Here is a 13,783-nt window from a genome sequence, read left to right on the forward strand (position 1 = left end):
TCCATTGCTCCTGTATTTACATTGGGAAAACCAACCATTGTTTAAGAGAACATGTCTTAGAACATCTATAGGATATAAGGAAGAATAAGTTGTCTAATGCTTTGGCAAAACACATTCATACTATGGGTGAAGGTCATACTTTTGAATTTTTGGTTATAGAATTGTCATCTGTTAATTTAAAGGGGAGTAATGTGTCTAATAAGACTGAACGTAATGAACTTCAGTGGATACTTAGATTGCAAGCACACAGAGAGTCAGGAATAAATTAGATTGTTTCTTTAAAACCAGTTCTAAAATAATCTGCTTTGCATCACTTTTCCTTGTCTACTTGTCCACTTTGAAGAAGAACCCATCGTCACCCACCCCAATGCACCTAAAGGTATCCTGCCAGCCATGCAATGTAGGCTTGGGTAGTTTCATCCCAGTACATGCATGTGCTCAAAGCAGCATGATGTCCAGTGTTATTTTCCTATGCTTTAGGTCCTATAGTTCCTAGTAGCCTCTTCTTTCTGCCCTGACCATGGAAGCTGCAGCCTTTCCATGGTGCTAAGCCACATGTCAACATGTTTCAACTCCCAATGTAGAGTTCTATCCATGGCTTTCAGCTTAAGAAATGTCTGGTAATTTCAGAGCCATGAAATGCCACCCATAAGCCTCTGTGAGTCTGTCAATGTCATGAAGTATGCCACTATGAGTAGCCCTTAAGGTACACAAATGCTATCATGCACTTATCACAATTCAGTGTCCTCCATTTTGACAACTTACTCTTTCCCAGTGCTGCCAATGCTGTCATATGATCCTTATTGCCATGAGCTTCAGCATCAAGTACCCTGTGAACCTCTGTGGCATCAGTCAAATAGAGTAGATCAAGGTACTCACCATTCTGAATTTTCTACTTGACTGTTATTGGAATTTGCAGAGTCATATGCATCCATTCATTAACCATGCCTGATGGGTTACCTTCATTCATGCCTTCTCCCTATATCTGTTACTCACTCTCCATTCTCTGATTGGGTCCCCTAGGCTCCAAGACAGAGAATGTAGGGAACCTAACACCCCCATCATCATCCTCTATTAACCCTTCTTCTGCACCTCTGCCAGCATCCACATGCTTCAATCCAATCTTAGGAGCTTCCTGGCCCATTAGACCCTGAACACATTTGAACTTTCCCTAGGTAGGATAGCCAGCATGCTCCTAAACTGTTCTCTTCAGTCTTGCTGGAGATACTGTGGTGACTCTCCCTCAACCAGACAATGATCCTTTCCATGATTTCCTGCTGCATCTCCTGGTGAATGAGGCCAGGCTATCTCCATGTCTGCTGTGGTTGCAATACTATCTTCTATGCAGTAATTTTGTTTCTTTCACAACAACCTACTGCTGGTTCACCTCTCACCTGCTGATGTTTCCCTTAACTGGCCTGTGCACTCTTTTCATCTCCTGTGTTGGCATTGTCTCTCGTCATATCTTCCAGAAGGGAATTCACTTGCCCCATCGGCGTATTCCTTCTTTCTCTTGGTACACATTCACCCTATGCATCCTGCAATAAAAACAAAATAATAGGTTCTACTTACATTCACAATCCAAAAAGACCAAATCCCCAGACTGCTTCTCGAACTCGAACAAAATCTTTAATGAAGAACCACAAAGTTAAGCGCTTTCGTCAGCATAGTCAGCTGTTTTTTGTGTCTACTTACATTCACATCAAGCTTCAAAGACTGTCTCTGAGCATGAGGAACAGTCCTGTATGTGCCCTTGGCCATCTCCAGTTTGACCCTGTTTGTGCATGCCAACTGATTAATCAGAAGCTCATTACCTATTCCCATGTTGTCTTGCACAGCACTGAAAACCTTCTACCTGGCACCCCTCCTTTCCATTTGCACCTTGATCAGGCCTCTAGGCTGCCCCTTTGCCTGCAATAGATTGAAAAAATGTTAATCACTGTTAGGTTATCTATTTATTATTATTATTATTATTATTATTATTATTATTATTAATGTTTGATTTGGTTGTATTCATATGTGTAGTTTTTCTTTTTCGCTGCATTAAAGAGCCCATCCTGAGATGACTAGCCATTGCTCCTACTTAAAGCTTCATCAACCACTGCTGTCATCCCATGCCACCCAAAAAGAAAATCCTTAATGTATTGAGTTACCTGCACCATCCTTAAAGCCTGAATGAATGTCTGCAGGAAGTGCTCCTTTATAGACTCTGTACCTGAATCAGCCACAACTACCAACTGTAGCACAGCTGAAGAATTTATGCACCAGCATCCTATGTAACTTAAGGTTACACGTTTCACTTCATGATAGCCGGATTACAACAAATGCCGATTATCCAAAACTAAAAGGAAAATTATACAGAACCGTGTGTCACACCAATATATCTCCAGTGCTAATCAATAAGGGGACCACTGGTTCTATTAATGCCCTAAATACAAAATAAATAAATAATGAACTGAATGAGTAATAAAACTTCACTTCCGTTGCTGTTGGGTGTCAATATACCAGTATGTCCAGTACAAGTAAATGACAAGCCAGTGAAGACAGAGAGAGGTCAAGACTTTCTCCTAGCACTATGAAATTTCAAACAGCCCCTTGTCAGTGATGCAGTACTGTGGCTAAAGCCCAGTGTGATCCAAATTTTTTTTTTTTTCTTTCTTTTTTTACATTAAAAAAAAAAACATATTGAATGTCAAACCAGTCACTTGAAGAGGGAATAGGACTCCCGGCCCTTGATTTACAAGTCTAAGTACTGATTGCTGCTACACTCCAAACCCAGAACTTAGCTGCAGCTAAGTACAGTATGCCATTTAGTGTTTCAAAGTTACATCTGATTGCACAGACACTGTATAACTTATTGTCTTCCTAAGCAGTTAAAATATTAGCATTTTATGATGTAATAGGGTCGCAGTGGCATCCTTATTTGCTAAATTAGTATTTTAATAATGATTAGCACTGCATCAATACAAATGTTTAACATGTCATATCTTGAGATGTCCACTTTGCTCATTTAACAACCACACCTCACCAAAGACAATCAGCACACCCAAAATGGATGCAAGCAAGGCCTTCACCCTCGACCCTTAAATGAAGTATCTCTCTCCTGGCTTACACATAATGGTAGTATCAGTATTATCATTTATTTATTTTTGAAGCATAGATTGCTAATTGTGAAACTCATCTTGGAGCTCACCCCACATCCTTCTAATAATCACCGCCTTATACATGCCCTTATACACCAACACTCTCCCTCTTAACGTCTTTGCTCATGAATCCTGGACCACGTCATGGTAACAGGGAAGCAAAGAGCCAAAACCCAGAAACAGATTTTAAGCATCACTCTTATAAATTCAATAAGTTATTTATGCAACATGCAATTACTGAAAGATATGAAGTTTAAATCACAAATGTCTGCCAATATTTATTGACCGTAATTTTTTATTTCTTGCCAGAAAAGCAGAAACTTTTATGAAGAACTACCTAAAAGTCATGTGACAAAATTCAAGGCATTCTGCAAATCTGTACCATTGAGAGGTGTGACATCAACAGCCACCCTGCCCCATAGTGTTCCCCTGTCCTGACCCTGATTACTTCAACTAACCAACCAGGCAACCATTCTTCCAGTAGAAAGAGAGATCTAGAACTGAAATAAATCAAACTGTACTTTTCACTGCAGGCAGCATTCCTTACAAATTCCATGCATTAGCCCTTCATGCTAACCACCAGGCAGGAGTAATATACCAAAATCTGCAATTTGTGTACATCTTTGAGGGAAACAATAACAACCCCACCAAGGCAGACACCATTACAATATATTTTCCTACACTACTAAATCCTTAAAATACCCTGACTAGCCAACCACACTAACTCATGAAATGGAAGTCATCCTCTTTTTAACTGACAACAGAAGAAACCCACATTCTAACCCAGGTGGCACAATAAACAAATACCTTATTCACAACAGCTCGACTACCCATTCTGAATGCCTGGCTGCCTGTACACCACAACCAGTGCAGAAGACACTCTAATTGCCCAGTCACTCAACAAACCACCAAGCATATGTGCCAGTTTGGTTCCTTTTGCTTTTCTTTCTTTTTTTTTAATCGAGAAAAACCTCCTCATTCACACCCAACTCCCCACCAGGCTGAGTCCAGCTCCCAAATGTGCTGCAGGTCAAGATTGGCAGACATGTTCACTTGCTGCTTTTGACCTGCTGGATCAAGTACTGATACCAGGGCAGTTTGTCCCCATTAAAGGGAAACTCCATAGCCCTCCCTCTTTCTTCCATTCCTTCCCAAGATGAGATCAGGTACAGACAAAATAAATAATTGAAAGAAGAACAAGAATCCCTGATATCTATTGAACATTGGCTTCTTTACTTACAGCTGCTCTTTAACCCCCAAAAATCTAAACTAGCTCTATTTACCTTCAAGTAGTTCTCTCCCTAGAATAATCTTTTGAACATAACCTCATTCATCTGTACCAAAATTGAACTAGTAACCCACAGAAAACTTGTAGGGATCATTATTGATAAAAATATAAAACCTGACTTTCATGTAAAATAAGCAGTATGTAAAAAAAAAAAAAACATCAAAATCCTTCCACCTCCTGTAGGATAAAGCCATATCTTATAGATAAGGTTAGGAAAATCATTGATACAACTTATCTGATTTCAACCCTATGATATGGTTCTCCCATTTTCATAAATCTCCAAGCCATCCGATAACACATACTTGATCAATGCTACAATAAAGTAGCAAAATTTGTTGCTTATACTCCATATACACACCCCACTGCTTAGTTCTAAAGCAACTCCAGTGGTCTAAACTGCAAGATACCCTAACCTTCTCTCAATTACTGAATACACATAACCTAATCTGCAAATCATATAAATTCCCTGTCAACAGTAACACCAGCATTATTCATCAGCCCTCCACCAACAGAACCCTTCACGCCACAGACAAACACCTATTACTAGTCACAAAATGTCGTAACTACAGTTCACTCCCTCTGCTCCTCCTATGTATCCAAAATCTGGCACTCCTTAAAACAAACGCATAACCTCAGAACATTTAAACTACATCCTTAAAATAAACCGCTAACATCAGGACATTTAAACAACATCCTTAAAATAAACCCATGACCTCAGAACATTCAAACAACATCCTTAAAACAAACCCATAACCTCAGAACATTCAAGCAACATCCTTAAAATATATTTGATGGAAACACAGTCATGTTCATGCCATTGACCAGGGTTATAATTCAACCCTTTAACAGTCAGTAAACTACATCCTCTAAATGCCATGCTTATCCACCCATACAAATTGATTCTTATTGACATCTTTTACCTACTCTCTTCTGGCTACTTGCTTGTGACTTACAAATTCTATCTCTTCCCATCCATCCCATTCATTTTTACATTCCCTCCCACCCATCCATTCAGCCTTCTTTCTCACACACCTCATCCAACCGACTTCACTAAGTTCTTCTACATTTCACTTCAATGTCCATGCATCTGTTTATTGCTATTCAACTGTACGTTGCAACCTGTTCTTCTATAGGACAGCTCATCAGCCCTACATCTATTTACCACCCTTCTTCTGCACCTTAAAAATTACTGCTAGCATTGTTCTTACTCCATCTATAGCAGCAAAGTTACTCATCTATTAATAGTGAATATAAGCCTAAACTTAGAATCCAGTATTAAAAACATACCCTATACTGTTGTAGCTTTATTTAATTGCTGTTTGCCATACATACATATCTTACTGTACTCTCTCTTTTGTCGAACATTTAAGACCTTTAGTCATGTCTATAACATTTACAACACAAATAATGTATTTCTGTGCTGTAATAGCACTGCTTAGTCATCATTAATATTTAACATATATTACTTCTTTTATGTTTTAATTTAATAGTTAAGACAACCTATTCATTTCTGTAGTATGCACTTTTTTGCCTTCTAAATGCTAACTGATAACTGTTAGTAATGTTTATATTAGTACCATAGGTTAGTACTATGCTAACTGCCCTTGTGAGCCATTTTAAGCCTAGCCAATTATTTCTTATGAGACTCAAACCCTACACCATGTGTTTGTAAGGCAAACAACTTAAGCATTAGGCCACCCTCCCAACCCTGTTCGACTTGTACTTCTCTCTTACCGTAATCTTTTATAAGTTTAATGTATGTATTTGGTGTGGAACTTTTCTCCCTGGGCCTCCACTGAAAAGAAGCCCTGCGGTCAGTCAGATTATCCCTGTAAACAAGTAATAATAATAATAATAATAATAATAATAATAATAATAATAATATAATAATAATGAACCTATGAACCTATAATAATAATATATTTTCTGCAGGAAAGCATTTCTTTCAAATAAAATAATAAAATAATTCATATACTGTATAGTTAGATAATAGAAAAAATATATATATATGTGTGTGTGTGTGTGTGTGTGTGTGTGTGTGTGTGTGTGTGTGTGTGTGTGTGTGTGTGTGTGTATGTTTTAATCAGTTTGTATACTACAATCATGCATATAGTGAAATTTCATTAACTTGAGTATTTCAGCATTACGACATAACAGACTGCCCAGGACAGTGATGTGTTACTGCATTTCTTATCGCATGAGAGGTCTATTATTTCCCCATAATGTTCATCAGGAGGGAATTATTGTTCATAGGTAGGTACTAGGCTATCTGCCCAAGGGCATTTATAAGCCTAGCCAAAGTGTGTCGGCTTTCGCTGCCCCATTGATTAATTAATTGATTCTCTGTCAAGCAGAGCCAATGAAGTGATCCCAGGGGTGTATTTTCTGTTACCCATCCACTCGTCAAGGTTTCTCTTGAAGAGTGTTAGTGAGGGGCTCTGCCTAATGTAGTTTGGAATTTTGTAAAGCATGGGGAGTCTCTGAGACAGGAATCTAATCCTCCAGCATGTTCTATTTATTGTTGTGGCAAGGTTTAGCTCACTAGAGCGCATGGCTCGCAGTGACTTGGATTTCTTTAGGTGGAGCATGTCCATCAATTCTGAGTTGGACATGGCTTTGTAAGTCACGCAGAGATCACCTCTGAGTAAGCGATATACCACTGAGTACAGCCGGAGTTTTTTCAGTTGGGCTGCATAGGACATATGTTTGAGACCAGTAATCCTCTTGGTGAGGTAGTTTTGTGGTCTTTCCAGCTGTTGGAAGCATCTTGTGAGGTACATCCTAAATGGGGCATTGTACTCTATGATGGATCTGATGAGTGAAGAGTAGAGGGGCACTATAACCTCTTTATTTCTAGATGCGAACCCTTTAGTAATTAGATGGGCCACATAGAAGGATTTCCTAACTACTTTGGCAATGTGATTGTCAAAGGAGAGAGTACTATCTACCTTGGTCCCCAGATCTCTTATTACCTCTTCTGTATTAAGGGGGCTGCCACCTATGTGGTAATTCGTGGGTGTTTTGTTTTTCCCAAACGGGATGACTATGCATTTTTTAGCATTTAGCTTGAGGCTATGACTTTGACACCAGGTGTCCGTCTCAGTAAGGCCCTTTTGGAGGATGTCCTTGTCAGCTGGAGAGTAAATTATGGCTCCCAGTTTGTAGTCATCTCCGAACTTGGTTAGCCATAGTCCTCCTGTGTTTGCCTGTACTTCTGAGAAGTATATGCTGAACAGTATGGGTCCCAGGACCGAGCCTTGCGGGACACCACTTGTGACTGGTTTAGAGTCAGACCTGGAGCCCACTATTCTTATTGTGTGAGTTCTGTCTGTAAGCCAGTTGGCTTGTGACGTAGGGGTTTATGTTCAGGCTGGTGAGCTTTTCTGTAATACCTGAGTGGGAAATGGTGTCGAAAGCCTTGGTGAGGTTAAGGTAGGCTGTGGGAACAACCTTTCCATCATCTATGGCCTTGGTGACTGTCTCGAAGAAGTCAACCAGGTTAAGTAGGCATGATCTGCCCTTAACAAAGCCGAACTGGGTCGGGTCAAGTGAGGTTCCCAATGTCTTTGTTAATGAGTTCATTGTATTCAATAAATGACAATAGTTGTGCTTTAATAAACTGAATTGAGAGTATGTGTTTTCTAGAAAGTATTTTTTGTTATTGTTTTGGTATTGCTGCATTTAGTTAGTTAGTTAGTTAGTTAGTTAGTTAGTTAGTTGGTTGGTTGGTTGGTTACATTGACTGGTGTATGTTATAACATTCAGCTTTTTTACTTGTTTTCTTTTATACTAAAATGTTTTATTAAGCTTTTTTCTTATAATGTTTACAAGATATAACAATATTTTTAAATATAATAAAAAGATGAGTACATTGAAACAAAATGTTTACAAATGAAATAACAATGAAACTATATACAGTTTATACAAAATGCCTCAGACCAAATTAATAGTAATTAATACAAGACGAAAACAAATGCTAAAAACCAATTAAACTATGTATGCTAAAGAAGCGAAGGTTTCAATTAGATCTAATAATTTCGACCAAGGATTGTTCATAATTTTTTTGGGAGCTTTTTACTTGTTTTCCATTTTGTTGTATTTTTCAGGATGAATAATAACACAGCCTTTCCCTAGAAGCATACTGCATTGTTTCACTTTAGGAGTGCACATGCATTTAATACCTATTTTCTGTGAGTCAGACTATCTCTGAGAATCACATTTATTCACCAGAGGCAATTTTAGCAAATGGAAACACATTAAAAAATGTTTGCCGAAATCACCTTTAGTGAACATTATAAACATTTTTTTCCTTTTTTTTGTGCATGTGGACAAGTCCTTCTGCACCCTTATCCCCTGAACTTATGCATATACCAACTCCAAGGCTGTACTACAATGGAAAAAAGCAAACTGCACTGTCAGTGAAAGTAGTTTTGGCAAACAGGACTTGTTATTTTTCCATTCACTAAAACTGCATTTGTTGGAATGGCATTTTCCCTGTGTTATACCTTCTTATCATGTTAGGTGGTGTGATATCACCTGGACCATGCACTGGTTTGTACCAAACTGCTGGCAATGATGTTTACACTCAATTTCTTGTTAAATAAGTTTTCCATTTGCTGTAGCTTTGGGAACCATGTGGAAAAGTTCACCTAGTAACAACTAGTAAGGTTGATAATTTAACCTTATGAAAAAAATTACATGTGTTTTTACAGGTCCCCTTCACATGGTCAACTTTTCATAAAGTCGACTTTCATATGGCTGAGACCATATAATCAATTTTTGAAAAGCTGACCATGGGGAACCGGTATCTCTGCACAGTGCGGAATGGGAAAATTTCCCACTTCCGCACTACAGTGCTATCTTGGAGTTGGTATATTAAAGTTACAGGGGGTGTGGGAGGTCTAGCCCCCTATGGGGGGTGCAGGGGGGCTGCTAATAGTTTAAGGTAAGTGTTTGTTGTGTCTTTATGTTTATTTTACATGGTCGGCATTCTGAAAGTCAATCATATGGTCTCGGCCATATGAAAGTCAACTTTCTGAAATGTCAACCAAGTAAAGTAGCCACAGCAATAATAAAAAATATATAATCACAATGGGAGATCCGTTCCTGTCAAAAAACGACAAAAAGTGCATAAACTTTAACTCCTGGACAGGAACTGTAACAGCAGTTTACGAGCTTTCACCACATTCAAATATAAACAAAATTAAAGTCCATATGACTCTGGAGTGTAAGATAAAACTTCTTTTATTCGGACATAGAGTAAGCGCTTTCACCATTAGGCTTCTTCAGACTGCAACACTCACATACATCCTTGATTTTATATAATAATACAAAATGATTGAATTAACTGACATCTGTGGATCTGTGTTTGTAATAAGAAACAAAAGTGTAGATGTATGCAGTTAGGGATAGTACTTTGTTATTTACGTGACAAGTGAGACTAGGTTTGATGCATTTGTATACGCTCGCTATGCATCAAGAAATTTTTGTGTTCTGTTACTTTAAAAGTTAATAGAAAACACAGACGTCAGTTAATTCAATCATTTCATATTATTATTATATAAAATCAATGATATATGTGAGTGTTGCAGTCTGAAGAAGCCTGATGGTGAAAGCGCTTACTCTGTGTCCGAATAAAAGAAGTTTTATCTTACAATCCAGAGTCATATGGACTTTAATTTTGTTTGTATTTGAATGTGGTGAAAGCTCATAAACTGCCGTTACAGTTCCTGTCCAGGAGTTAAAGTTTATAAACCATGTAAAGTAGACCCGATTTACAGGGGAACACACTTCCTGCATCTCCTAGATGAGGATAAACTACCCCACATGCTTAAAGTTATATATGAAATCTAAAGTATCAACAACCTGAAAAAAGGGGAAATCTTTTCAAGTAAAATAATCATTGCCAGTGAGAACTAAAAAGCATTGCTGGTATTGACTTCTTATGGAAAAAAATGAATGGCGAGTTCAATGTATTGGCAACCGGAATATGTGCAGATGTAACCTCATTTAGTTTGCATTTGACAAGATGTAGGGATTGCTATTTTTTATGTAGCTTTTATTTATTATTGTAACTCACTGCATTTTAGATCAGGTAAGGAGGCTTGTTCCAGTGGTTTACCATCATCTCTATTTGCCATTGATTTGTGGTCCAAAGTAATTGTGTAAACTGACCAACTCATGGCTCATTACCGTGATATAGTAGTTATTTTATTTATTTTTCTTATTGTTTTACAAATTAGTAGAAATATTTGGATCTGATCCACTGTTCTGTTGACTGTCTGTACTTAGCTTTAATGCAACAAAATCAAGAAGCAAATGTTATGAATCTGTAATATTTCTAAAAACTATAGGCCCCCTTTTTTCTTGCTTCTGAATACTGCTATCTGCCAAATAAATAGTTACTGCTCTGATGTACTTATTACCTGGGCAGAGCTCAAAAATAATGTCTCTGCATTTCCTCATTTAGGAAAATGTGGATAATTTTTTAATGCTGCTATTTTCCAAGACATATCTTGCAGGTTTTGATAATTTGATGCCAGTCTTATAATTTAGTCTTTTTTTTCCAGACCATGTCAAAAGCAGCCTTGTGTTTGACACTGACAAGAGCCTATTTCAGTTTATTTCTTTGGCACCAATTATATAATGATGTTTCACTATTTGCAAATGACTCAAATAAAAAGTATCCCATTCTCTGCTACTTCACAATATTGTGAATACTCAGCAAACAAGAAATAGCAGCACAATATAACTATGTGATCATATCATAGTAGGATAACGATATAGAAATGTGGCTTAATGCTAGTGCTGGACCCTAGCAGTGGGTCAGACCTCCCTTCATGGTTCAGAATCATGACACATTTCCTTTGAAAGACCAGATTTTTGGTATGTCCTTAAGTTAATTTCATACAGGCTTCAGATAATGGTTTCACTAAAGCTTTTTGCTAGGTGCAATGTTTAATTCTATAGATACAGTGTAATAGACAATCATATAGATATAGTCATAAAAATACAATGATATACTACTTTTTGAAGAAAGCATACTAACTTATTTCAAGAAGTGTTAAATGTTTTTGCAAAATGAGCTATTTTAGAAAAAAAATCCACAATTAAATTTTAAAAGATGAATTGCAGCAGGAAAATTCTGAAATGTTGTTTTTCTGTTTCTTTTCTTACAGTCTTGTGCTGCCTTTATTACTTTCTGGCTGCCTATGTTTAATTCCGATTAATAAAACAATTGCATCCTTGCAAGGAGTGCAGCCAACATACTCTGCCTACCCTCACTGTAATCTCACATGAAAAACAACACCAGACATTCCTGAAATCTATGACTTGGACACAAAAGCTGTTACATACTTAATCCAGAATATCTCTATTCAAATGCAAAAAAAAATCCTGACAGAGCTGCTGAAGTCTCACCTTTCATCAATCACAATGCAAAGGACTTGCCAAGAGTCAAGCAAATGTCTTGTATTTAGCACTAGATTTTCTTATACCAAGTACAGCAGTTCAAGACTGAAATAAAATAAATGACCAGGTGCCTTATCTAATACACACGTGAATTTGTTACTTAGTAGTGAGGATAAAATGAAAAGCATTCCATTCCCTACTGCTTCATAATATTGTGAATACCCAACAAACCAGGAAAACATCACAACATAACTGTGATTGCATCATATTATAGTGTCCGCCACATCTCCAACACACACACACACACACACACACGCGCGCGCATGCAAGTGCACGCGCACACACGCACACACACACACACACACACACACACACACACACACACACACACACACACGCACACACACACACACACACACACACACACACATGCACACTAGAATCATGTCACCACACTCATAACTTTGTCTTTGACAATAGACTTCATCAATGTTCCCCAAGACAAGGACATCTTTACTTCACTGCATCTAGATATCAACACAAATGAAAGATGGTATACATTCCCTTGTGTCTGCTTTCACTTCAGTCAGTAACTTGATCTGCAAGGAAGGTTATTTTATTCAGTAAGAACTTTCTTGATTTTTATCAAAAAAGTATGACAACAGATATTGCTCTTGGTGAGTTTGAGACAAGTAAATAACAGTACTGTTTAGATTATTGATTGTGGGGGGAGAAAGTTTTGCTTTTCCATTGAAGCAACACTTTTTAAAGCAGGAATAGAAACGGCACATTTTCACCAGGTAGTCTTAAAAGTTTATTATAGTCACAAAGACAGATATGATCACATCTCTCCCAAAATAATGTTGTATGTATTTATTCTGTTTGTGTTTACTTATATATCTATTCCTTATTGCTTAGCAAAAACATGAAAGGTATCTCAGTAAATATGACATTTTTGGAAACATCTGGCTGTGTATTTGTTGGGACTTTTTAATCACTGGCAGAATCATTATCTGGTATTAACAAAAATATGTACATAGGACAAAAATAAATACTATAGCAAGCTGTTCAGACACTGTACTTAGAACCATGTTGCAATGAAACCATAGCTCTCTTTAAATGCAGACAGAAATGATCTATTTAATGCTATGGTATGAAGTAATGTTTGTTATGCAATGCATCCTCAAATGTGCCGCTTATGTGAAAATTACAACCTATTCCATATTCATATCAGAAGAGACTGTCTCCGTCCTGATAAAAGATAGGATACAATGTATCAACATCTCTTAACTGCAGTCATCCCCTGGTATGCAATCATCAGCAGAATACATCCTTTGAGTGAGGCTTTTCTATGTTTTCAAACTAAGAGAAATATCATCTACCTTTCTTCTTCTTATGGAATTGTAGCCATAGCTGTTTACTGTCCCATCGCTTGGGGAAAAACAAAAAGTGAAGCTTGCATATGGATCTGTGTTTGTAATAAGAAACAACACAATGATAATGAACAAATTACCATCTTCAACAGGAAATGTCTGTGGTACATCACATAGTTATTGAAGACAGCCATCTGCAATGTTTGCAGTACTTGTGGTTACTAGTACCTGGGCGTGTTCAGAATCAGTCATTTTATTTTTAGATCAAAGCCTAATATTTCAGTTAATTATTTTTCATAATAACCTTCTGCTGATCATGTTTCAACATGGAGCAAACAGATTAAGCTTTGGCAAAGCTATTACCTCTTTAATAAGGTTTACTATTATGCTTCAGTATTGTTAAGGAATAATATAAAAATTATTATATTAATCATATTGTAAGGAATAATACAGTAATTATTATATTAATAATGTTGTAAGGACTAATACAGTATTATTCTCAAATATGTCTAAATGTCAATATTTGTGTACAACTTACAGCATCTAAAATCTACATTTTCTAAACATTT

This window comes from Protopterus annectens, chromosome 4.part1 (assembly GCF_019279795.1).
Source record: "Protopterus annectens isolate FY-2018-M chromosome 4.part1, PAN1.0, whole genome shotgun sequence".
NCBI classification, from domain to species: Eukaryota; Metazoa; Chordata; order Ceratodontiformes; family Protopteridae; genus Protopterus; species Protopterus annectens.